This window comes from Balaenoptera ricei, chromosome 16 (assembly GCF_028023285.1).
Source record: "Balaenoptera ricei isolate mBalRic1 chromosome 16, mBalRic1.hap2, whole genome shotgun sequence".
In the NCBI taxonomy this organism is placed as follows: domain Eukaryota; kingdom Metazoa; phylum Chordata; class Mammalia; order Artiodactyla; family Balaenopteridae; genus Balaenoptera; species Balaenoptera ricei.
The window spans coordinates 76,333,323-76,359,438 of record NC_082654.1 but is presented as its reverse complement, the minus strand read 5'-3'; positions in this window follow the sequence as shown (position 1 = coordinate 76,359,438).

The window sequence follows — 26,116 nt, the reverse complement described above, 5'->3', positions numbered from 1 at the left end:
TTTATATATGTTAATCTTGTATCCTGCTACTTTGCTGAATTTGTTTATCAGTTCTAGTAGTGTTTGTGTGGAATTTTTAGGGTTTCCTTTATATATATTATCATGTCATCTGCATATAATGACAACTTTACCTCTTCCCTTCCAATTTGGTTAGATTTTATTTCTTTTTCTTGTCTGATTGTTGTGGCTAGGGCTTCCAATACTATGTTGAAGAGAAGACGTGAGAGTGGGCATCCTTGTCTTGTTCCAGATTTTAGCGGGAAGGCTTTCAGCTTATGAACGTTGAGTATTATATTGGCTGTGGGTTTGTCATAAATAGCTTTTATTATGTTGAGATATGTTTCCTCTGTACCCACGTTGGTAAGTGTTTTTACCATGAATGGATGTTGAAGCTTTTCAAATGCTTTTTCGCCATCTACTGAGATGGTCGTTTGTTTCTTGTGTTTCCTTTGTCGATGGGGTGTATCATGTTGATTGATTTGCATATGTTGAAACAGCTGTGTGAATCAAATTTGGTCATGGTGTATGATCCTCTTATGTGTTGTCGGATTCGGTTTTCTAATATTCAGTTGAGAATTTTTGCATCTATATTTATCAACGATATTGGCCTGCAGTTTTCTTTTTTGGTAGTGTCTTTCTCTGTGTTTTTTTTTTAAAGTCTTTATTGAATTTGTTCCAATATTGCTTCTGTTTTATGTTTTGGTTTCTTGTTTGTGAGGCATGTGGGATCTTAGCTCCAAAACCAGGGATCGAACAGGCACCCCCTGCACTGGAAGGCGAAATCTTAACTGCTGGACCACCAGAAAAGTCCCCATCTGTTTTATTTGTTTTTTTTTTTTAAGTAAATTTCTTTCTTTCTTTATTTCTGGATGCATTGGGCATTCGTTGCTGTGCTCGGGCTCTCTCTAGTTGTGGTGAGCGGGGACTACTCTTCGTTGTGGTGTGCAGGCTGTTCATTGTGGTGGCTTCTTTTGTTGCAGATCATGGGCTCTAGGTGCGTGGGCTTCAGCAGTTGTGGCTATCAGGCTCAGTAGTTGTGGCTCGTGGGCTGTAGAGCGCAGGCTCAGTAGTTGTGGCACACAGGCTTAGTTGCTCCATGGCATGTGGGATCTTTCCAGACCAGGTCTCGAACCTATGTCCCCTGCAGTGGCAGACAGATTCTTAACCACTGTGCAACCAGGGAAGTCCCCCCTCCCCATCTGTTTTTGATATCAGCGTGATAGTGGCTTCATAGAATGTCTTTGGAAGTATTCCTTACTCTTCAATCTTTTCGAAGAGTTTGAGAAGAATCAGTGTAAGTTCTGCTTTTTATATTTGGTAGAATTTGCCTGTGAAACCATCTGATCCTGGACTTCTGTTGGTAGGGAGTTTTTTTAAATTACCGATTCTATTTTTTAAAAAATTCTATTTATTTATTTATTTATTTTGGCTGTGTTGGGTCTTCGTTTCTGTGCAAGGGCTTTCTCTAGTTGCAGCGAGCGGGGGCCACTCTTCATCACGGTGCGTGGGCCTCTCACTATCGTGACCTCTCTTGTTGTGGAGCACGGGCTCCAGACGCTCAGGCTCAGTAGTTGTGGCTCACGGGCCCAGTTGCTCCGCGGCATGTGGTATCTTCCTAGACCAGGGCTCGAACCCGTGTCCCCTGCATTGGCAGGCAGATTCTCAACCGCCGCGCCACCAGGGAAGCCCTCTATTTTGCTTTTAGTGATCAGTATGTTCAAGTTATCTATTTCTTCTTGATTCAGTTTTGTTCGGCTGTAAAAAAACAAAATATATTTTTAAGTTATGTTAGCAGCTAAATACTTACCATGTATTAGACCACAAAAGAGAGAAGAAAAAATATTAAAATATTTTTTCAAATACAACAAGTATTGAAATGTTTTAAAGAAATTGGTATAATAATACTAATTACAATAATGACAAATTGTTCTGAACTTAAAGACTACTTATATCTAAGATGCATATTATATGCTTATTGTTTTATTGTTTTTAAATACATGGAATGTTTTCTCCTTTCTAATGTAATTCTTTTATTTTACCTGTATATTGTGAAAAAAATTTAATTGCACATAATATAAAAAATTACACTTTAATAGGAGATATTAATCCATTTACATTTACTATGGTACTGAAAATACTTAGGTTTAGCGTTCCATGTCATTGAGTGCTCTTTTTTATTTATTTATTTTTAAAAAAGATTTAATTTGGAGGGGGGGGCATAAATTATTCATTTATTTATTTAATTTTAACATCTTTATTGGACTATAATTGCTTTACAATGGTGTGTTAGTCTCTGCTTTAGAACAAAGTGAATCAGCTATACATATCCATATATCCCCATATCTCCTCCCTGTTGCGTCTCCCTCCCGCCCTCCCTATCCCACCCCTCTAAGTGGTCATAAAGCACTGAGCTGATCTCCCTCTTCTATGCAGCTGTTTCCTACTAGCTAGCTATTTTACATTTGGTAGTATATATAAGTCCATGCCACTCTCTCACTTCGTCCCAGCTTACCCTTCCCCCTCCCCATGTCCTCAAGTCCATTCTCTATGTCTGCGTCTTTATTCCTGTCCTGTCCCTAGGTTCTTCCCAACCGTTTCTTTTCCTTTTCTTTTTAGATTCCACATATATGTGTTAGCATACAGTATTCGTTTTTCTCTTTCTGACTTACTTCACTCTGTATGACAGACTCTAGGTCCATCCATCTCACTACAAATAACTCAATTTCATTTCTTTTTATGGCTGAGTAATATTCCATTTTATATTGAAGATGTGCAACATCTTTTTTACCCATTCATCAGTTGATGGACACTTAGGTTGCTTCCATGTCCTGGCTATTGCAAATAGAGCTGCAATGAACATTGTGGAACATGACTCTTTTTGAATTATGGTTTTCTCCAGGTATATGCCCAGTAGTGGGATTGCTGTGTCATATGGTAGTTCTATTTTTAGTTTTTTAAGGAACCTCGATACCGTTCTCGATAGTGGCTCTATCAATTTACACTCCCACCAACGGTGCAAGAGGGTTCCCTTTTTTCCACACCTCTGCAGCATTTATTGTTTGTAGATTTTTTTGATGATGGCCATTCTTACCTGTGTGTGGTGATACCTCATTGTAATTTCGAGTTGCATTTCTCTAATGATCAGTGATGTTGAGCATTCTTTCATGTGTTTGTTGGCAATCTGTATATCTTCTTTGGAGAAATGTCTATTTAGGTCTTCTGCCCATTTATGGATTGGGTTGTTTGTTTGTTTGTTTGTTTGTTTTTTGATATTGAGCTGCATGGGCTGCTTGTAAAGTTTGGAGATTAATCCATGGTCAGCTGCTTCGTTGGCAAATATTTTCTCCCATTCTGAGGGTGGCCTTTTCGTCTTGTTTACGTTTTCCTTTGCTGTGCAAAAGCTTTTAAGTCTCCTTAGGTCTCATTTGTTTATGTTTCTTTTTAATTTCCGTTTTCTAGGAGGTGGGTCAAAAAGGATCTTGCTGTGATTGATGTCATAGAGTGTTCTGCCTATGTTTTCCTCTAAGAGTTTGATAGTGTCTGGCCTTACATTGAGGTCTTTAATCCATTTTGGGTTTATTTTTGTGTATGGTGTTAGGGAGTCTTCTGATTTCATTCTTTTACCGGTAGCTGTCCAGTTTTCCCAGCACCACTTATTGAAGAGGCTGTGGTTTCTCCATTGTATATTCTTGCCTCCTTTATCAAAAATAAGGTGACCATATGTGTATGGGTTTATGTCTGGGCTTTCTCTCCTGTTCCATTGCTCTATATTTCTGTTTTTGTGCCAGTACCATACTGTCTTGACTACTGTAGCTTTGTAGTATTGTCTGAAGTCAGGGAGCCTGATTCCTCCAGCTCTGTTTTTCTTCTCAAGATTGCTTTGGCTGTTCGGGGTCTTTTGTGTTTCCATACAAATTGTGAAATATTTTTGTTCTAGTTCTCTGAAAACTTCCATTGGTAGTTTGATAGGGATTGCATTGAATCTGTAGATTGCGTTGGGTAGTAGAGTCATTTTCACAATGTTGATTCTTCCAATCCAAGAACATGGTATATCTCTGTATCTGTTTGTGTCATCTTTGATTTCTTTCATCTGTGTCTTATAGTTTGTTGAGTAAAGGTCTTTTGTCTCCTTAGGTAGGTTTATTCCTAGGTATTTTATTCTTTGTGTTGCAGTGGTAAATGGGAGTGTTTCCCTAATTTTTCTTTCAGAATTTTCATCTTTAGTGTATAGGAATGAAAGAGATATCTGTACATTAATTTTGTATCCTGCAACCTTACCAGTTCATTGATTAACTCTAGTAGGTTTCTGGTAGCATCTTTAGGATTCTCTATGTATAGTATCATGTCATCTGCAAACAGTGAGAGCTTAACTTCTTCTTTTCCGATTTGGATTCCTTTTATTTCTTTTTCTTCTCTGATTGCTGTAGCTAAAAATTCCAAAAGTGTGTGGAATAATAGTGGTGAGAGTGGGCAACCTTGTCTTGTTCCTGATCTTGGTGGAAATGTTTTCACTTTTTCACCATTGAGAACGATGCTGGCTGTGGGTTTGTCATATATGGCCTTTATTATGTTGAGGAAAGTTCCCTCTATGCCTACTTTCTGGAGGGTTTTTATGATAAATGGGTGTTTAATATTGTCGAAAGCATTTTCTGCATCTATTGAGACGACCATATGGTTTTTCTCCTTCAGTTTTTTAATATGGTGTATCACATTGATTTGCATGTACTGAAGAATCCTTGCATCCCTGAGATAAACCCCACTTGATCATGGTGTATGATCCTTTTAAGGCGCTGTTGCATTCTGTTGGCTAGTATTGTGCAGTGGATTTTTGCAGCTATGTTCATCAGTGATATTGACCTGTAGTTTTCTTTCTTTGTGACATCTTTGTCTGGTTTTGGTGTCAGGGAGATGGTGGTCTCATAGAATAAGTTTGGGAGAGTTCCTCCCTCTGCTATATTTTGGAAGAGTTTGAGAAGGATAGGTGTTAACTCTTCTCTAAATGTTTGATAGAATTTGCCTGTGAAGCCATCTGGTCCTGGGCTTTTGTTTGTTGGAAGATTTTTAATCACAGTCTCAAGTTCAGTGCTTGGGATTGGTTTGTTTGTAGTTTCTATTTCTTCCTGGTTCAGTCTTGGAAGGTTGTGCTTTTCTAAGAATTTGTCCATTTCTTCCAGGTTGTCCATTTTATTGGCATATAGTTGCTTGCAGTAATCTCTCATGATCCTTTGTATGTCTGCAGTGTCAGTTGTTACTTCTCCTTTTTCATTTGTAATTCTGTTGATTTGAGTCGTCTCCCTTTTTTTCTTGATGAGTCTGGCTAATGGTTTATCAATTTTGTTTATCTTCTCAAAGAACCAGCTTTTAGTTTTTTTGATCTTTGCTGTTGTTTCCTTCATTTCTTTTTCATTTATTTCTGGTCTGATCTTTATGATGTCTTTCCTCTGCTGACTTTGTTTTTTTTTTTTCTTTCTTTCTCTAATTGCTTTAGGTGTAAGGTTAACTTGCTTATTTGAGATAGTTCTTGTTTCTTGAGGTAGGATTGTATTGCTATAAACTTCTCTCTTAGAACTGCTCTTGCTGCATCCCATAGGTTTTGGGTCTTCATGTGTTCATTGTCATTTGTTTCTAGGTATTTTTTTATTTCCTCTTTGATTTCTTCAGTGGTGTCTTGGTTATTAAGTAGTGTATTGTTGAGCGTCCATGTGTTTCTATTTTTTACAGATTTTTTTCCTGTAATTGATATCTAGTCTGATAGCATTGTGGTCGGAAAAGATACTTGATACGATTTCAATTTTCTTATATTTACCAAGGCTTGATTTGTGACCCAAGATATGATCTATCCTGGAGAATGTTCCAGGAGCACTTGAGAAAAAGTGTATTCTGTTGTTTTTGGATGGAATGTCCTATAAATATCAATTAAGTCCATCTTGTTTAATGTATCATTTAAAGCTTGTGTTTCCTTATTTATTTTCATTGTGGATGATCTGTTCATTGGTGAAAGAGGGGTGCTAAAGTCCCCTACTATGATTGTGTTACTGTCGATTTCCCCTTTTATGGCTGTTAGCATTTGCCTTATGTATTGAGGTGCTCCTATGTTGGGTGCCTAAATATATGCAATTGTTATATCTTCTTCTTGGATTGATCCCTTGATCATTATGTAGTGTCCTTCTTTGTCTCCTGTAATAGTCTTTATTTTAAAGTCTTTTTTGTCTGATATGAGAATTGCTACTCTAGCTTTCTTTTGATTTCCATTTGCATGGGATATCTTATTCCATCCCCTCACTTTCCATCTGTATGTGTCCCTATGTCTGAAGTGGGTCTCTTGTAGACCACATACATACCGGTCGTGTTTTCGGATGCATTCAGCCAGTCTATGTCTTTCGGTTGGAGCATTTAATCCATTTACATTTAAGGTAATTATTGATATGTATGTTCTTATTACCATTTTCTTAATTGTTTTGGGTTTCTTAGTGTAGGTCTTTTCCTTCTCTTGTGTTTCCTGCCTAGAGAAGTTCCTTTAGCATTTGTTGTAAAGCGGGTTTGGTGGTGCTGAATTCTCTTAGCTTTTGCTTGTCTGTAAAGGTTTTAATTTCTCTGTCGAATCTGAACGAGATCCTTGGTGGGTCGAGTAATCTTGGTTGTAGCTGTTCCCCTTTCATTACTTTAAATATGTCCTGCCAGTCCCTTCTGGCTTGCAGAGTTTCTGCTGAAAGTTCAGCTGTTAACCTTATGGGGATTCCCTTGTATGTTATTTGTTGTTTTTCCCTTGCTGCTTTTAATATTTTTTCTTTGTATTTAATTTTTGATAGTTTGATTAATATATGTTTTGGCATGTTTCTCCTTGGGTTTATCTTGTATGGGACTCCCTGCGCTTCCTGGACTTGATTAACGATTTCCTTTCCCATATTAGGGAAGTTTTCAACTATAATCTCTTTAAATATTTTCTCAGTGTCTTTCTTTTTCTCTTCTACTTCTGGGACCCCTATATTCGAATGTTGGTGCGTTTAATGTTTTCCCAGAGATGTCTCAGATTGTCCTCAATTCTTTTCATTCTTTTTTCTTTATTTTGCTTTGCAGTAGTTATTTCCACTATTTTATCTTCCAGGTCATTTATCCATTCTTCTGCCTCAGTTATTCTGCTATTGTTTCCTTCTAGAGAATTTTTAATTCCATTTATTGTGTTGTTCGTCATTGTTTGTTTGCTCTTTAGTTCTTCTAGGTCCTTGTTAAAGGTTTCTTGTCTATTCTCCATTCCAGTTCCAAGATTTGGGATCATCTTTACTATCATTACTCTGAATTCTTTTTCAGGTAGACTGCCTATTTCCTCCACATTTGTTTGGTCTGGTGGGTTTTTACCTTGCTCCTTCATCTGCTGTGTGTTTCTGTGTCTTCTCATTTGGCTTTGGGGACTGTGTTTGGGGTCTCCTTTTCAGAGGCTGCAGATTCGTAGTTCCCGTTGTATTTGGTGTCTGCCCCCAGTGGCTAAGGTTGGTTCAGTGGGTTGTGCAGGCTTTCTGATGGAGGGGACTGGTGCCTGTGTTCTGGTGGGTGTGTCTGGATCTTGTCTTTCTGGTGGACAGATCCGCATCTGGTGGTGTGTTTTGGGGTGTCTGTGACCTTATTGTGATTTTCGGCAGCCTCTCTGCTAATGGGTGGGCCTGCATTCCTGTCTTGCTAGTTGTTTGGCATGGGATGTCCAGCACTGGATCTTGCTGGTCTCTGAGTGGAGCTGGGTCTTAGCGTTGAGACGGATATCTCTGGGAGAGCTTTCGCCATTTGATATTACAAGGTGCCAGAGGTCTCTGGTAGACCAAAGTCCTGAACTCGGCTCTCCCACCTTAGAGGCACAGGCTTGACACCCGGCTGGAGCACCAAGACCCTGTCAGCCACACAGCTGGGGGTGAGAGCAAGAGGTAGCTTTGGTACATCTCAAAGACCACCAATGAGGTTCACTGACCATTTTCTCTCCAGAAGTGAAGAAAACAAAATTCAGACTTTGGCTAGTCAGCCACTTTGGTAGCCAGCCTCCAAGATGGACCTAATTATCCCCTAATTATCTCCCAGTCTCCATGTACCAGTGTGGCTCCTCGCACTTGAAAAGGGTTGACTGTTTAACTAATAAGAAATTGCAGAAATGACAAAGTGCAGCTTCCAAAGTTATAAAAGACATTGCAGCTTCTGCTTTGGTTTCTGCTAGATCACTCATCCTGGGGTAAGCCAGCTGCCATGTCATGAGGACACTCAAGCAGCCCTAAGGAGAGATCCATGTGGCAAGGAACTGAGGCCTCTTACCTACAGCCACGTGAGTGAGTCATCTCAGAAGTCAAAAGATTTAATTTTTTAAATTTTTGGTTGTGTTGGGTCTTCGTTGCTGCACAGGGTTTCTCCAGTTGTTACTAGAGAAGCAGGGGTTACTCATCGTTGTGGTGCACGGGCTTCTCCTTGCGGTGGTTTCTCTTGTTGTGGAGTATGGGCTCTAGGTGCATGGGCTTCAGTAGTTGTGTCATGCAGGCTCAATAGTTGTTGCTTGCAGGCTCTAGAGCACAGGCTCAGTACTTGTGGCGCACGGGCTTAGTTGCTCTGCGGCATGTGGGATCTTCCCAGACCAGGGATGGATCCCCTGTTCCCTGCATTGGCAGGCAAATTCTTACCCACTGTGCCACCAGGGAAGTCCAGTGTGCTCTTTTTTAAACCTAGTCTGTTTTCATTATTTTCTATCTTAACGATTCTGTATTAAAGAAAAAAATAATAATACTCCTTTCTACCCCTCCTCTTTGAGGATTATATATGAAGAAGTATGTCTTATTTATTAACCTCAAATTTTCACCTTACTTTTAAGAAGTAATCACAATGTCAAGTATTTAATACTTTTCACTTCCACCTTGAAAAGCATGGATATTAAAGTGCTAATACAATTACCTTCCCTGGTCTATCTTTTTTAGTTTTTGTTATGTATAAAAAACAACGAAAAACATGCATGGTTTGTAAGGAAATGACAAATTTCAGAAAATTCAGCATCTGAATACACTCTAAACATAGCTTCTAGATAAAGACACAGAAAATTGCCAGATACTCAGAGGTCCCCTGGTCCCATTCTAGTGACTCCCCTTAAGGTTTAATATTGTTCTGGTACCTAACAAAAAGATAACTTTACCTGTATTTTGTATTTGATATAAATGTTATGGCACAGTAAAATCACTTTTGGATTGGGGTTTTTTATTTTATGTTGTTTGTGAATATGCCTATATGGTTGTCTGTTGCTGTGATCATGCATTGCCACTGTTGCATAGGATTCCATAATGTAAATATTTAACTATTAATTAATTTATTCCAATATGTATTACAATATGAGTGATTTTCAGTTTGTGTCTATTGAGAACAGCACTGGTATATAAATTCTAGAACTTGAGCTTTGGTGATGTGTGTATAAATTATTGTTCAGTATACACGTAGTAGTAAAATGTTCGAGTCATAGCTTTCTTGTGTTTATCTTTTTAGATATTTCTAAATATTTTCAAAACATTTGTATGATTTTTCATCTTCAGCAGCAGTGAATGAGATTCAAGGATTATACACATTCTTGTCAAACTTGATAATACCTGTCATTTTCATTTGAACTTTCTGGTTGGTGAGTGATAATTCCAGGTATCACGCTTTTGCATTTAATTGACTACTAAGAAGCCAAGCATCTATTGATATGTTTACTTAACATTCTGTACTCTCTTTTTTGAAATATCTTTTGGTATATTTCCCCCATTTTGCTATTCCATTATCTTCTTATTGAAGACTTCCTGTTTTTTTTTTTTTTTAACATCTGAAGACTTCTTATTTAGGAGTTTTTAATACATGCTTGAGATGAGTTCTCCTCTCTTTCTGTCTCTCCTTCTCTTTCATTAGATGAGTGTCAGTTTTCAATGTTAATAACATCTAATTTGTTATTTTCCTCTTTATTTATTTAGTCTTATTTCTATTGATTTATGTAGTCTTCTTACCTGTAGCAGAGCACATTATTTATTCTAAACCACAAATATGTTTTCATTTCTTCAATAAATGTAATTATTAAGCTTTAAATTTAAGTTAACTTTCTAAAGTAAATATGTTGTATCATAGTGAGTATTAATTTTTCTATGACAGCTGAAAGGTTACATTTATTCAGAAAATGTTGTATCAGCTTTCTTTTCATTTGCTCCTACTTCTCATTGATTCACAGTGGTAAACATCACTTCATCCATGGATCTGACTTTTCTCTGATTTCTCATGGTCATTCTCACTAACTCGTCTTGCCTCCTGAAATCTTTAGCAATCCCATTATTCCACAGAAGCAAAAACCTTCCTTGGGCCTTTTTCCTCAGAAGATTGATTATGCCCACATTTTAAATGGGAGATTGCAATAAGTTAGGAGAAAATGCCACAAGAGGGTCTCTCATTTTTTTTTCACATCCTGTATCAGCCTCTGCTTGCACTCTCTGTTCAAAGATATTTGTGCAACACATTGATGGAAGATGCCACTTGTTTCTCTCCTTGGGGAAAAGACAGATTAATTACCTAACAAATAAAATAAAGAGAGTGTCTTGCTCTTTTCAAATGTTGGACAGGATTGCTTGCATCCTAATTTAAATGTTTCAGGTGACTGAAGCTTAAGATTCCTAAGCTTTAATCCATACTTGCACCATGCACAGCACCCAACAGGAGAGCTGTACATAACCCCATGAGACACTTGTGTGCAAGTGGAACAGATAAAAATATAAAACTATTGCTGTCTTTTTGTGTCATAAAAATGATTTTTTGTCTCATTTAAAATATTTTTTTCTAAAATCCAAAAACGTGTCAGGCTAAAATATTGTTATTTCAAATATGGTAAAATCGAAGACCCTTCAAATTTCTTTCCAGTTTTGTTGATGATGGGATGCCGTCAGAGATATGACTTCATTAAACACAATAGGTAAGATTCCTTCATAGGCCTGATTGGGGAATATGAAAATAAACCCCCCAAAATCTGGACATTTTCTAGTTCTCAAATATTGGTTAAGATGGTAGAATGGGCCCTTCCTTGTCCTATATGTTAATGCAGATCAATTGTGAGAGGTGGGGATAAAACAAGCAGCCTAAATATCCTTTATGTTTGTTGTACTACTAGTAGAAAGAGGAAGGGTCAACATGTCACCATGGTTGATATAGCAAATAAGCTGCTTGAAACTACACAGAAATGTACCTGCTTGTATTTTCTGTGCAGTTACCCTCTCTTTTGGTGTGCCCTGATACCTCCCTCAACTTATGTACCAACTCCAGCAGCATTAAGCAGAAATCCAAATAAATCTATTCTTTGGAATTATGAGGAAGGGAAGAGTCAAACATTTTATAACATGCTCTATACAAGGATACACGTCACCATCCTTATCTATGTCATGCCATGCATGGAGGGTCAGTAGGTTCAGGGGATTCTGGAAGCACCAAGTTCTGTGGGGTTAATCACAGTTGCATTCATGGGCAGTAAAAGAGAAGGGCCTTATCTTGGTCACTTTCTCAATGCTAGTAGCTACAAAAAGAAGAGGATAGCAGACATCTTAGGGAGAAGAACCAACATTAAATGAAATGTCCGAATTACTCTAGGCAACCTCTCATGGTGGCCTCCCATAGCTCCTCAAATCCCTACATACTTGCACAAGGGATAGTGTAATATTACTGGAGTGTCTGACTGCAGATTAACATTATTTTTGTTGAAAAAAATAAAAATAGGTTCAAGTGATAGGGTTTGAAAAGGGTTCACAGTGTGAGGGAAACTATTGTAACAATGTGGACGGAACCCTTTGGATGGATTCATCATGTTTTTTTTTTTTGCTGCTTCAGAATCTGTAGTAGCGATTGGTGTGTTCCATGATACATCCCCGCTTCTTATAAGTTTTAGATGGAATACCCCATTAGGAAGAAGTGCACGTAAGGAAGATTAGTGAGTCAAACTCCTCTGCCCTCTGTCAGCAGTGGGTGCAAAGGGATTTAGACCAAGTGCTTTCATCCTTTGATTTGCAAAGTTTTCACTATATGAATGATGTTTTGTTTGTTTGCAGGTCAGGAGCCTTGGTCTCAATATCCCTGTTTAAAAAGTGTTATCACGTGTCTGCCAGAATGAATTGCTGATGATACTGGGAAAAATTGAGAGTTATCCTTAACAATTAAGGGTTTTGTAGCAACATGGATGGACCTAGAGATTGTTATACTGAGTGAAGCAAGTCAGACACAGAAAGACAGATATCATATGATATTGCTTATATGAGGAATCTAAAAAAGAAAAAAAAAAGGTACAAATGAACTTATTTACACAACAGAAATAGAATCATGGATATAGAAAACAAACTTATGGTTACCAGGGGATAAGTGGGGAAGGGATAAATTGGGAGATTGGGACTGACTTATACACACTACTATATATAAAATAGATAAAGACCTGCTTTATAGCACAGGGAACTCTACTCAGTGGTCTGTACTGGCGTATACGGAAAAAGAATCTTATAAAAAAAAGCAAGGGTTTTGGGATTATATAATAAATATAAATGTGCAAACCTTTAACATGAAAGGAAAAATCAGTTAACTCTGTGGTCCCTGTTATGGTGTAAATACTTTGTACCTCTAATTTAAAAATTTTGAAACCCAGCTCCCATGTTGATGGTATTAGGAGGTGGGGCTTTTGGGAGGTGATTAGGTTATGAGGCCAGAGAGCTCAAACATGGGATTAGTGACCTAATAAATGTAGCACACAGAAGATCTTATGACCATTCCAGGATTTCATTGTCGAGCGAGAAGACCCACATTATGAACCAGAAATTGGTCCCTCGCCAGACACTAAGTCAGCTGGCAACTTGTTCTTTTTTTAAAAAAAATTAATTAGATAATTAATTAATTAATTTTTTGGCTGTGTTGGGTCTTTGGTGCGGTGCGCGGGCTTCTCATTGAGTGGCTTCTCTTGTTGCGGAGCACGGGCTCTAGGCGTGTGGGTTTCAGTAGTTGTGGCTCACAGGCTCAGTAGTTGTGGCCTGTGGACTCTAGAGCACAGGCCCAGTATTTGTGGTGCACGGGCTTAGTTGTTCCATGGCATGTGGGATCTTCCTGGACCAGGGCTCGAACCCTTGTCCCCTTTATTGATAGGCAGATTCTTAACCACTGCACCTCCAGGGAAGCCCCTGGTTACTTGCTCTTGAACCTTTCAGCCTCAGCAATTATGAGAAAACAAAAATATTCTGTTGTTTATAAAATACCAAGTCTCTCGTATTTTGTTCTAGCAGTCAAAGAGCTGGCTGAGGAGAAATATCTGTGAGCTTGAAGACATATCAGGAGAAACCTTTAAATCTCAAAAGAAAAGAGAAAATGGGCAGGAAAGAAATCAACAGAACAGAGTAATCAATAATTGTGGAACAATGAAAAATGCTGTGACCTATACAAAATGGGTATAGCAGGAGGAGAATAAAGATAATAAAGAACAGAAAATATTTTTTAAAAATGACTGAGAATCTCCCCAAATGAATGTCTGACACTAAATCCACAACATCCAAACTTAGAAGAACATATGAATAGTAAAGAAAACTGACCAGTATCTCTCAGGAACATCAATGCAAAAATCCTCAACAAAATATTACCAAATCGAATCCAACAATATTTTGAGAGAATTTTATATCATGAATGAGAGGAAATAATCCCAGGTATGAAAGGCTGGTTCAACATTCTAGAATCAAATAATTATATCCATCATATCAACACCTTAAAGACAATCATTAGCATATCAATAGATTCAGAAGACCTTTGAAAAAATCTAACACCCATTCTTCATAAAAACTCTCAGTTAAAGAAATAGACTGGAGCTTTCTCAAGTTGATAACAAAGATTTACAGGAAACTTTTATCTTACATCATGATTAATGGTCAAAACCATGAAGCTTTTCCACTAAGTTCAGGTAAAAGCAAGGATGTCCCCTTTCATGACTCCTTTTCCATATTTTACTCCAAGTCCTTGTTAATGCAATAAGGCACGAAAATAAATAAAACAAATACAGATTGGGTAGAAAAAAATGAAAGCAACCTAAATAAAATGTGGACCAATATACTTTATGGACACCTCACCAAAGAAAATAGACACTATGCATATAAGTATACAGAAGAATAATCCAGATTACATGCTGCCATGAAAAAGCAAATTAAAAATACAATTACATACCACTATGTAACACTTAGAATGGCTAAAATGTGAACAATGACAAGAACAAATTCTGTAGGAGATGTGGAACAATAGGAAATGTCATTTGTCATTGGTGGAAATGAAAAATAATACAGCTACTTTGGTAGTCTGATTGACACTTGCTAGAATATTGAGCATTCCCTTACTGTACAATCCGTCAAGTGTTCTCATGGATATTTACTGAAAGTAGTTTAAAACATACTTCCAGAGGAAAACCTGCATATGGATATTTATAGCACCTAATTCAATATTGCCAAAATGTGAATGAAACTAAGGTGTCCTCCAATAGGTGAATGAAATGATATAGTATTAATATATTCTGGGAATGGGATAATATTGAGCACTAAATAAGTAAGCTATCAAGCCATATAAAGAGATGGGAATTCTTTTTATTTTCTTTTGAAATATAGGTGATTTTCTTTATTTTGAAATTTAAATTTTATTGGAGTATAGTTGATTTACAATGTTGTGTTCATTTCAGCTGCACAGCAAGTGATTCAGTTACACATATGCATATATTCATTCTTTTTCAGATTCTTTTCTGATAACGGTATTCCCAGAATACTGAGTAGAGCTCCCTGTGCTATACAGTAGGTCCTTGTTGCTTATCTGTTATATATAGTAGTATTCGTATATTTACCCCAAGCTCCTGATTTATCCCTACCCCCCACCTCTCCCCTTTGGTAACCATAAGTTTGTTTTCCAAGTCTGTGAGTCTGCCTCTCTTTTGTAAGTTAGTTCATTTGTATCAATTTTTAGCTTCCACCTAGAAGTGATATCATCCAATATTTGTCTTACTCTGTCTGACTTACTTCACTTAGTACAATCATCTCTAGGTCCATCCATGTTACTGCAACTGGCATTATTTTCTTCTATTTTATGGCTGAGTCATATTCCATTATATGTATGTATCACATATTCTTTACCTATATTCATATGTTGATGGACATTTTGGTTGCTTCCATGTCTTCGCTATTGTAAAGCGTGTTGCAGTGAACATTGGGGAAGATGTGTCTTTTCGATTTATGCTTTCCTCCAGATATGCACACAGGAGTGAACTTGCTGGATCATCTGGTAGCTCTATTTTATTTGATTTTACTTCATTTCATTTCAATTTCAATTTTTTTGGAATAGAGTTGATTTACAATGTTGTGTTACTTTCTGCTGCACAGCACAGTGAAGCAGTTATACATATATCCAATCCTTTTTGGATTCCTTTCCCATACAGGTCATTACAGAGTATTGAGTAGAGTTCCCTGTGCTATACAGTAAGCCCTTATTTGTTATCTCTTTTATATATAGTGGTGTGTATATGTCAATCCCAATTTCCAATTTATCCCTCCCACCTCCCCTTACTCTGGTAACCTCCATTCTGTGCTCCATAGTGGCTGTTACCAATTGGCATTGCCACCGATAGCATAGAATTGGTGGCGCAGTGGTTAAGAATCTGCCTGCCAGTTCAGGGGACACAGGTTCGAGCCCTGGCCCGGGAAGATCTCACATGCCACAGAACAAGTAAGCCCATGCACAACTACTCAGTCTGCGCTCTAGAGCCCACGAGCCACAACTACTGAAGCCTGTGTGCCTACAGCTTGTGCTCCACAACAAGAGAAGCCACCACAAAGAGAAGGCTTCGTACCACAACGATGAGTAGCCCCCGCTTGCTGCAACTATAGAAAAGCCGTGCGCAGCAACGAAGACCCAAGGCAGATTAAAAAAAAAATAAGTAGTAGGTTTCTCTTTTTTCCACACCCTCTGAAGCATTTCTTGTTTGTAGACATTGTGATGATGGCTATTCTGAGTGGTTCCAGGTGATACTTCTTTGTACATCTGATTTGCATTTGTCTAACATAAAGCAATGGTGAGTATCTTCATATGTGCTTTTTTTTTTGAACAGTGTCAGTAAGATTTATCCCTTGAAAAAGGGTTATTGAAAGGTTGCCTTGTTTTGAAGTCTACTTCGATTACCTACCCCAAGACATTTTTTGAGGGCTGTTGTCATTTACAGCTCCCCAGGCATTGTGAATATGAAGTGCGTATAAGGTCCAGTTTTAGAATTGTTGTTATGGGAAACAGAAGGCGGCAGGATTTCTACTGTCCCTCTCTGGTTACTGACACAACCTTAGATGTAGGGCAAGTCCTGTTCTTGGGTATTAAATTAGAGTGGAATGTGCCTGACCAAACATGTAAGGGCTTCTGTCCCATTCCTTCTTCCCCCTTACCCTTCATCCCCCGAACAAGTATAAACCCCTGCAAAATCACCTGTTGAGGGTGCTGTCTTGTAGAGTGGGATGACCCTTACGAAGGAGTCAGGAGGTCGGAACCCAAACACCAGGATATGTTGAGAGCAGGTGATTTTCCAAATGTCATCCAGCCCAGAGAGTCCACCATCCTTTGGGTGTCAGAGGGTTGGTTTAGTAGTATGAGGGCACACTTAGATCTGGAGATAGTGATCCCATGCAGAGGGGACCAGGTACTACATGTTCAAGGGGGGTGAATTAGCTGGCATATCCTCCCGAGGTCCTCAGGCCCACAACAGTCCAGCCTTGGGACCAAATTGTGTCTGTGTCCAGGGATGTGACACTAGTACGTTCACTGCGACTAAACAAATTTAGTGATCATTTTTCTTTTCTTTAATTTAATTTTAAATTTATAATGGAGTATATAGTTGATTTATCATGTTGTGTTCATTTTTGTCATACACCAACATGATTCATTTATACAGAGATAACTATATATTCTTTTTAGAATTATTTTCCCATTGAGGTTACTAAAGGGTGTTGAGAAGAGCTCCAAGTGCTCTACAGCAGGTCCATGTTGATTACAAGTTTTCTCTCTGTAAATATGTATATACTAACTCCAACCTCATGATTTATGCCTCCAACACACCTTTCCAGTTTGGTAACCATAAGTTTGTGTTCTAAGTCTGGGACTCTGTTTCTGTGTTGTAAGATAGTACCTTTCTATCAATTTTTAGATTCCACCGATAAGTAATATCATATGATATTTTTCATTGCCTGATTTATGACACTTAGTATGAATGTATGTAGGTCCTTCTGAGTGGCCCTAAATGGCCTTATTTCATTCACTTCATAGCTGAGTAATATTCCATTGTACATATCTACCATAATTTCTTTATCCATTCTTCCTTCCAAGGACTTTTAGGTAGCTTCCGAGTAGAGGCTCTTGTAAACAGGGCTGCATAAATTTTAGAGTGCCTGGGTCCTGTCAATTTACGTTTTTTCCAAGATACAGGCCCAGGAGTGGAAGCGCCATATGCTCTGAAGCTCTGGTTTTTAGATTTTTAAGGAATCACCACCCACTTCTCCAGAGTGGCTGTTAGCAATTTACATTCCCACCATCAGCTTGTCAGGGTTCCCTTTTCTCCACGCCCTGTCCTGCATTTCAGGTTTTACAGTTTGTGAGGTTGGCCATTCTGACTGGTGCGAAGTGATATCTCTTTGTAATATTAATTTACATTCCCCACCTGTTTTGTTGGCCAAAAATGGAGTAAGGGTTTTTCCTGAATAGATTAAGGAATAACGCATACGGCCTTTTTGGCAAACTGCATCATTGGCGATGTTCAGCAGCTTTGCATGTGCTTTAATGACGAGTGCAAACTACCCCTTGAAATCCCTTTCCTGCAATTCTGCCTTGCTTACAAGGCCTTTACGAATACTTGGCTCAAGAAATGACTCCATTAGAGGTGTCAATTACAACCCTGCATGTTTGTGAATCGCAGTGCCCCTGAGCACCGGTTTTCAACTTGTTTAGGGAAGCAGACACAAAGGGGCAGGATTTCTACAGACCCATTCCAGTTACTGGGGCACCTGAAGGATAGGGAAATTCTTCTTCCAGGTAGGAAACTAGAGTAGCATATGCCTGTCCAAACATCTAAGGCTTGTGTCTCATTCCATCCCGCCATTCCCCTTCTTCACCGGAAAATTCCAAGCCGTGCAAAACCGGCTGTTGAGTGTGCTGCCTTCCCAAAGTGGGGAGACTCTAAGGAAAGGAGCTGGGGAACCCGAATACCAGGAGACGTGGAGATGAGGTGACTTTTCCAAACTCTTCCCGATCAGACGGTGTACCATCCTCTGGATGTGCCATGCATGTTTTAGCTGTAGGAAGGGTCCCCTGCACCTGGAGGTATGGGACCCATGGAATGGGGCCAGGCAGTATTACTCTAAAAGTGATGCATTTGCTGTCCCATCCTCACGAAGCCTCTCAGACCAACGAGTGTAGAGCCTTAGATCCCATCCAGCTCTGTGTCTACATATGGTCAGTCCAGGTTGCATCACAGCCCTTGAACAAATTTTGTAAGAATTTCTCTCTCTCTCACTGTCTTTATTTTGTTCTTGTTATTTAATTTTATAATGGGGTATAGCTGATTTTCAATACTGTGTTTCTTCCTGCTCTACATCTATCCACTTGATTCACTTAAAGAGAGACATCAATAAATTCTTTTACAGATTCTTACCAGTCTTATATATCCTTTTCTGGTGACAACAGGGTGCTGAGTCCAGCTCTTTGAGCTATAGAGTAGGTCCTGTCGAATACCTATTTTGTTTATGGAACCGTATCTGTGCTAATTTCAACCTCCTGGTTTATGCATCACCCCGCCCCACCTTTCTCCTTTAGCAGCCATAAGTGTGTTTTCTAAATGTGCGACTCCGTTTCTGTTTTGTAATTGCGTTCATGTGAAGGCATTTTTAGATACTATCTATAAGTGATACCTTATGATAAGTCTCTTTTTATGTCTGACTTATGTCACTTAGAATGATCATACCTCAGTCTCCACGAGTTGCTGCCACTGGCCTTATTTCATTGATTTAAATGCTGAGTAATATTCCATTGTACATAAGTAGCACATCTTCTTTATCCACTTTTTCCTTCCAAGGACATGTAAGTTGTACCCAAATCGAGGCATTTCTAAACAGAGCAGCCCTAAACTTTGGGGTGCCTGTGTCTTGTCGATTTTTTGGTTTTCCCAAGATATACGCCCATGAGGGGAAGTGCTGTATGCTCTGTAGCTCTCTTTTTTAGAAGTTTTAAGTTACAGCATACACTTCTCAAGAGTGGCCGGTGGCAATTGACATCCCGCCGATCAGCATAACAAGGCTCCCTTTTCTCCATGGCCTGTCGTGCATTTCTGGGTTTTACACTTTTTCAGCAGGGGCCTTTTGACCAATGCGAAGTGAGACATTTTTGTAATGCTGATTTGCATTGCCCGCTTGTTTAGTTGGCCAAAAAGAGCATCTGCGTTTTTTCCAAAATTTATTCAGGAAAGAACGCAGACGCCCTTTTTGGCTAAGGGCATCATTGTCGAGGTTTTGCCACTTTTCCTGTGCTTTAAAGGCGATTCGAATCTACCTCCTGAAATCTGTTTCCTGCAATTCTGCCTTGCTTTAAAATCCTCTTCGTTGCCTTCCCTCCATATAATTGTGGACGAGAGTTATCATTTCTAACTCTGCAGGTTTGTGAATTGCAGTGTCCCTGAGCTCCATTTTTCAACTCGGTTTCTTGGGAGCTGGCCGCAAAAGCGCAGGATTGCTTCAGGCCCTATTCTGGCTCCGGGCGGCAGGCTGAGCCTGTGGTTAATTCTTTTTCCTGATGGGAAAATAGAGTGACCTGTGCCTGTCCCAACACCTAGAGCTAGTCTCTCATTGGTTCCCCCTCTTCCCGTTCATCCTCAGGACAAATTGCAACCTGTACGGAACAGGAGGTTAAAGGTGCTGATTCTCCAAGGAGGGAGATTGTTAGAAAAGCGGCTGGAATGGCGAACCTGAGAACAAGGAGATGAGAAATGAGGTGCGTTTTAGAAACCTTTCCCGATCACATGGTGTGCCATCATCTGGGTTTCTTATGCATGTTTTCGATGTAGGAAGATGCCCTTGAACCTGGAGATTTGGGACCCATGGGATGGGTACCACGCCATATTACTTTAAAGGGTCTGCGTTTGCTCACCCATCCTCACCAAACCTCTCAGCCCCACGAGTGTCCACCCTTATGTCTCAATCAGCTGTGGGTCTAGATATGGTCAATCCAGGTGGCATCACAGCCCCAGAACGAATTTTGTAAGAATTTCTCTCTCTTTCACTGTCTTTGTTTCACGGGTTTTTAAAAGTAATTGATTTTTAGAATGGGGTTTAGATGCTTTTCACTGCTGTGTTTATGCCGCTTTACACCCACTTGACTCACTTACAGAGAGATAGCAATACATAGGTTTTAAGATTCTTACTAGTCAGATATATTCTTGGGCGGTGAATAGGGGGTGTTGAGTCCAGTTCACTGAGCAAGGAGTAGGTCTTGTCTATTACATATTGGGTTTATGGAACGGTATCTGAGCTAATTTGAAACCCTTGTTTTATGCATCACCCCACCTCACCTTTCCCGTTAGGCTGCCATAGTGTGTTTTCTAAACGTGTGACTCTGTTCTGTTTTGTAATTCATTTCAAGGGTAGCGGTTTTTACTTTCCCTCTATAAGTGATATCTTATGATAAGTGTCTTTTTCTGTGTGACTTATTTCACTTAGAATCGTCGTACCTAAATCCACTCATCATGCTACTACTAGCCTTATGACGTTGATTTCATGGCTGAGTGATATTCCATTGTACATAAGGACCACAACTTGTTTATCCATTCTTCTCTTTCCTGGGATGTTTCAGGTGTAACGAAGTGGAGGTTCTTGTCAACAGTGCAGCCCTAAGTTTTGGGGTGCCTGTGTCTTGCTGATTTTTAGTTTTCTCAATTTATACGCCCATGAGTGGAAGTGCCCTATGCTCTCTAAGCTGAGTTTTTTAGATGTTTCAGGACACACCGTACACTTCTTCAGAGTGGCTCTTGGCAATTTACATCCCGCCCATCAGCATAGCAAGGCTCCCATTTCTCCATGGCCTGTCCTGCATTTCTGGTTTTCACACTTTATTCAGCATGGCCCTTTTGACCGATGGGAAGTGAGGCTTCTTTGTAGCGCTGATTTGCCTTTCCAGGTTGCTTGGTTGGCCAAAAAGGGCGTATGCGTTTTTTCCTGAATATATTCAGGAAAAAACGCATACGCCCTTTTTGGCCAAGGGCATCATTGTCGAGGTTTTGCCGCTTCTCCTGTGCTTTAAAGGCGATTCGAATCTACCTCCTGAAATCTGTTTCCTGCAATTCTGCCTTGCTTTCAAATCCTCTTCGTTGCCTTCCCTCAATCTATTTGTGGACGAGAGTTATAATTTCTTACTCTGCAGGTTTGTGAATTGCAGTGCCCCTGAGCTCCATTTTTCAACTCGCTTTCTTGTGAGCTGGCCGCAAAAGCGCAGGATTGCTTCAGGCCCTATTCTGGCTCTGGGCGGCAGGCTGAGCCTGTGGTTAATTCTTCTTCCTGATGGGAAAATAGAGTGACCTGTGCCTGTCCCAACACCTAGAGCTAGTCTCTCATTGGCTCCCCCTCTTCCCGTTCATCCTCAGGACAAATTGCAACCTGTACGGAACAGGAGGTTAAAGGTGCTGATTCTCCAAGGAGGGAGATTGCTAGTAAAGCGGCTGGAATGGCGAACCGGAGCACAAGGAGAGGAGAAATGAGGTGTGTTTTAGAAACCTTTCCCCATCACACGGTGTACCATCTTCTGGGTTTTTTATGCATGTTTTCGATGTAGGAAGATGCCCTTGAACCTGGAGATTCGGGACCCATGGGATGGGTACCACGCCGTATTACTTTAAAGGGTCTGCGTTAGCTCACCCAACCTCCCCAAACCTCTCAGCCCCAAGAGTGTCCACCCTTATGTCTCAATGAGCTGTGAGTCTAGATATGGTCAATCCAGGTGGCATCGCAGCCCCTGAACGAATTTTGTAAGAATTTCTCTCTCTTTCACTGTCTTTGTTTCACGGGTTTTTAAAAGTAATTGATTTTTATAATGGGGTTTGGCTGCTTTGCACTGCTGTGTTTATGCCACTTTACACCCACTTGACTCACTTACAGAGAGATAGCAATACATAGGTTTTAAGATTCTTACTAGTCAGATATATTCCTGGGCGGTGAATAGGGGGTGTTGAGTCCAGTTCACTGAGCAAGGAGTAGGTCTTGTCTATTACATATTGGGTTTATGGAACGGTATCTGAGCTAATTTGAAACCCTTGTTTTATGCATCACCCCAACTCACCTTTCCCGTTAACAGCCACAGTGTGTTTTCTAAACGTGCGACTCTGTTCTGTTTTGTCATTCAGTTCAAGGGTAGCGGTTTTTACATTCCCTCTATAAGTGATATCTTATGATAAGTGTCTTTTTCTGTGTGACTTATTTCACTTAGAATCGTTGTACCTAATTCCACTCATCATGCTGCTCCTAGCCTTATGACGTTAATTTCATGGCTGAGTGATATTCCATTGTACATAAGGACCACAACTTCTTTATCCATTGTTCTCTTTCCTGGGATATTTCAGGTGTAGCGAAGTGGAGGTTCTTGTCAACGGAGCAGCCCTAAACTTTGGGGTGCCTGTGTCTTGCTGATTTTTAGTTTTCCCAATTTATACGCCCATGAGTGGAAGTGCCCTATGCTCTCTAAGCTGAGATTTTTAGATGTTTCAGGACACACCGTACACTTCTCCAGAGTGGCTGTTGGCAATTGACAGCCCGCCCATCAGCGTAGCAAGGCTCCCATTTCTCCATGGCCTGTCCTGCATTTCTGGTTTTGACACTTTATTCAGCATGGCCCTTTTGACCGATGGGAAGCGAGACTTCTTTCTAGCGCTGATTTGCCTTTCCAGGTTGCTCGGTTGGCCAAAAAGGGCGTATGCGTTTTTTCCTGAATATATTCAGGAAAAAACGCATACGCCCTTTTTGGCCAAGGGCATCATTGTCGAGGTTTTGCCGCTTTTCCTGTGCTTTAAAGGCGATTCGAATCTACCTCCTGAAATCTGTTTCCTGCAATTCTGCCTTGCTTTCAAATCCTCTTCGTTGCCTTACCTCCATATATTTGTGGACGAGAGTTATCATTTCTAAGTCTGCAGGTTTGTGAATTGCAGTGCCCCTGAGCTTCATTTTTCAACTCGCTTTCTTGGGAGCTGGCCGCAAAAGCGCAGGATTGCTTCAGGCCCTATTCTGGCTCCGGGCGGCAGGCTGAGCCTGTGGTTGATTCTTCTTCCTGATGGGAAAATAGAGTGACCTGTGCCTGTCCCAACACCTAGAGCTAGTCTCTCATTGGTTCCCCCTCTTCCCGTTCATCCTCAGGACAAATTGCAACCTGTACGGAACAGGAGGTTAAAGGTGCTGATTCTCCAAGGAGGGAGATTGCTAGTAAAGCGGCTGGAATGGCGAACCAGAGCACAAGGAGATGAGAAACGAGGTGCGTTTTAGAAACCTTTCCCGATCACACGGTGTACCATCTTCTGGGTTTCTCATGCATGTTTTCGATGTAGGAAGATGCCCTTGAACCTGGAGATTTGGAACCCATGGGATGGGTACCACGCTGTATTACTTTAAAGGGTCTGCGTTAGCTCACCCAACCTCACCAAACCTCTCAGCCCCAAGAGTGTCCACCCTTATGTCTCAATCAGCTGTGGGTCTAGATATGGTCAATCCAGGTGGCATCGCAGCCCCTGAACGAATTTTGTAAGAATTTCTCTCTCTTTCACTGTCTTTGTTTCACGGGTTTTTAAAAGTAATTGATTTTTAAAATGGGGTTTAGCTGCTTTGCACTGCTGTGTTTATGCCGCTTTACACCCACTTGACTCACTTACAGAGAGATAGCAATACATAGGTTTTAAGATTCTTACTAGTCAGATATATTCCTGGGCGGTGAATAGGGGGTGTTGAGTCCAGTTCACTGAGCAAGGAGTAGGTCTTGTCTATTACATATTGGGTTTATGGAACGATATCTGAGCTAATTTGAAACCCTTGTTTTATGCATCACCCCACCTCACCTTTCCCGTTAAGCAGCCATAGTGTGTTTTCTAAACGTGTGACTCTGTTCCGTTTTGTAATTCAGTTCTAGGGTAGTGGTTTTTACATTCCCTCTATAAGTGATATCTTATGATAAGTGTCTTTTTCTGTGTGACTTATTTCACTTAGAATCGTCGTACCTAAATCCACTCATCATGCTGCTACTAGCCTTATGACGTTGATTTCATGGCTGAGTGATATTCCATTGTACATAAGGACCACAACTTCTTTATCCACTCTTCTCTTTCCTGGGATATTTCAGGTGTAACGAAGTGGAGGTTCTTGTCAACGGAGCAGCCCTAAACTTTGGGGTGCCTGTGTCTTGCTGATTTTTAGTTTTCCCAATTTATACGCCCATGAGTGGAAGTGCCCTATACTCTCTAAGCTGAGTTTTTTAGATGTTTCAGGACACACCGTACACTTCTCCAGAGTGGCTGTTGGCAATTTACAGCCCGCCCATCAGCGTAGCAAGGCTCCCATTTCTGCATGGCCTGTCCTGCATTTCTGGTTTTGACACTTTATTCAGCATGGCCCTTTTGACCGATGGGAAGCGAGACTTCTTTGTAGCGCTGATTTGCCTTTCCAGGTTGCTTGCTTGGCCTAAAAGGGCGTATGCGTTTTTTCCTGAATATATTCAGGTAAAAACGCATACGCCCTTTTTGGCCAAGGGCATCATTGTCGAGGTTTTGCCGCTCTTCCTGTGCTTTAAAGGCGATTCGAATCTACCTCCTGACATCTGTTTCCTGCAATTCTGCCTTGCTTTCAAATCCTCTTCGTTGCCTTCCCTCCATATATTTGTGGACGAGAGTTATCATTTCTAACTCTGCAGGTTTGTGAATTGCAGTGCCCCTGAGATTCATTTTTCAACTCGCTTTCTTGGGAGCTGGCCGCAAAAGCGCAGGATTGCTTCAGGCCCTATTCTGGCTCCGGGCGGCAGGCTGAGCCTGTGGTTGATTCTTCTTCCTGATGGGAAAATAGAGTGACCTGTGCCTGTCCCAACACCTAGAGCTAGTCTCTCATTGGTTCCCCCTCTTCCCGTTCATCCTCAGGACAAATTGCAACCTGTACGGAACAGGAGGTTAAAGGTGCTGATTCTCCAAGGAGGGAGATTGCTAGTAAAGCGGCTGGAATGGCTAACCAGAGCACAAGGAGATGAGAAATGAGGTGCGTTTTAGAAACCTTTCCCGATCACACGGTGTACCATCTTCTGGGTTTCTCATGCATGTTTTCGATGTAGGAAGATGCCCTTGAACCTGGAGATTTGGGACCCATGGGATGGGTACCACGCCGTATAACTTTACAGGGTCTGAGTTAGCTCACCCAACCTCACCACACCTCTCAGCCCCAGGAGTGTCCACCCTTATGTCTCAATCAGCTGTGAGTCTAGATATGGTCAATCCAGGTAGCATCGCAGCCCCTGAACGAATTTTGTAAGAATTTCTCTCTCTTTCACTGTCTTTGTTTCACGGGTTTTTAAAAGTAATTGATTTTTATAATGGGGTTTAGCTGCTTTGCACTGCTGTGTTTATGCCGCTTTACACCCACTTGACTCACTTACAGAGAGATAGCAATACATAGGTTTTAAGATTCTTACTAGTCAGATATATTCCTGGGCGGTGAATAGGGGTTGTTGAGTCCAGTTCACTGAGCAAGGAGTAGGTCTTGTCTATTACATATTGGGTTTATGGAACGGTATCTGAGCTAATTTGAAACCCTTGTTTTATGCATCACCCCAACTCACTTTTCCCGTTAAGCAGCCATAGTGTGTTTTCTAAACGTGGGACTCTGTTCTGTTTTGTAATTCAGTTAAAGGGTAGCGGTTTCTACATTCCCTCTATAAGTGATATCTTATGATAAGTGTCTTTTTCTGTGTGACTTATTTCACTTAGAATCGTCGTACCTAAATCCACTCATCATGCTGCTACTAGCCTTATGACGTTGATTTCATGGCTGAGTGATATTCCATTGTA